This window comes from Trachymyrmex septentrionalis, unplaced genomic scaffold (genome assembly GCF_001594115.1).
Source record: "Trachymyrmex septentrionalis isolate Tsep2-gDNA-1 unplaced genomic scaffold, Tsep1.0 scaffold138, whole genome shotgun sequence".
Lineage (NCBI taxonomy): Eukaryota > Metazoa > Arthropoda > Insecta > Hymenoptera > Formicidae > Trachymyrmex > Trachymyrmex septentrionalis.
In genome coordinates this window covers 335,076-336,678 of record NW_017304522.1, presented here as the reverse complement: position 1 = coordinate 336,678, position 1,603 = coordinate 335,076, and the positions used below count along the sequence as shown (strand labels likewise).

Sequence of the window (1,603 nt, the reverse complement as noted above, 5' to 3'; positions counted from 1 at the left end):
GTAATTTTTATCTCGTTTCAAGATACAGAATTGATCCCCTGTATGTTCTCAATTTTATTTGAATTTATATTAAACCGCCTCATGGCATATGAGTCAGAATCAATGAGTAACATTTCTTTGCAAACTTAATGATTTCCCGCCAATTATCCTTCGCTATGTTCATCGCCGGCGCTCAGACACGCTCGGCGCCACATTGGGCACAGCTATCACAACGTAGCCACAGATTGGTGACTCCGACGTGATTGCGTAGCGTTCCATTTAATCTAACGCGCGCGTCCTAACAAGCCGCAGATATGGCTAGTGACTCAAGCGATCCTCCCTCGGATAATCAGGGCAGCGGTGCATCATCGCGTACAGTTGAAGTGCCTGCACTTACGCGAGTTGGAATCAGATCCACGCCATTCTGGAAATTGAAGCCAAACTTATAGTTCGTACAAATAACAACTCAATTCCTCATCGCGGATGTAACTGTAGATGAGGCGAAATACAATTATGTGATACAGTGCCTTAACGATGATTCTTTGACCGAAGTTACCAATATCGTACTTAATCCGCCCGCGACGGATAGATACGCCGCGCTCAAAGACAGATTAATTAAGAACTTCGTGGATAGCGCCGTAAAAAAATAAGCTGCGTAAGTTATTAAACAAAGTTGATCTAGGTGACCGCCGTCCGTCGCAATTGCTCCGTCGGATGAGAGATCTCGCGCAAAACGACATGTCAGAAAAAGTGCTTAAATCTTTGGGGCTACAGCGCCTACCACAACAAGTGCAGACTATATTAATAGGTACCAAGCACGAACTCGAAGAGCTATCGCAACTAGTAGACCGAATAACAGATGTGTTACTCGCTGGCGTTAACGCTATCACAACAATCACACCGACACAAGCCAATTCGGCAGTTTCGCAAATGTCCGCGCTTCTAGATAGGGTGGAGAAATTGGAAACTCATTTATCGCATGGCAAGTCACAGGCCTTGCGGAATTCTCATCGCAGAAACCGTTCAAAATCACAATCGGAGAGCAAGTCCTGATATCATCGACTTGGCGGAAAGGCTATCAAGTGTACCCTGCAGTTGGAAGCCAGCGAAACAGAAAAACTAGAGGTTGAACTATCTCCGGCAGCAGATAATTTGGCCGTGGCAGCTTGCCGTTTCATAGTCAGAAATCGTGTCACCGACATCAAATTTTTGGTGGACACTGGAGCGGATATCTTGACCATTCCTGTCTCAAGGCGCAATCGTACTCACATTAGCGATCGGATAGTCTACGCTGCAAACGGAACGATCATCCCTATGGACAAAAATTACTCCAGTTTGATTTGGGATTCCGTTATATTTTTCAATGGTCTTTTATAATCGCCGACGTGGACACCTTCATTATTGGCTCAGATTTTCTAGTAATTTTCTTTGCTGCCTGACATATGGCACAAGCGTTTGATCGATAGTAACACGTTTGTTAAAGTCTCTGCTCAACTTGTCAACAAAACTAGTCCTCGTTTAACAGTGTTGGCCGACGACTACCCATACAAAGAGATTCTAAGCAAGTTTCTTGAAATAACTAGGACGTCGATCACGCACAAACAAATCGAACACGAGGTGGAAC

At 44.7% G+C, this 1,603-nt stretch overlaps 1 pseudogene; it reads right to left on the bottom strand.

The window, feature by feature from the left end:
- Positions 1–344: 344 nt before the first annotated feature.
- Positions 345–1,220, bottom strand: LOC108745341 (annotated as a pseudogene).
- Positions 1,221–1,603: the final 383 nt, after the last annotated feature.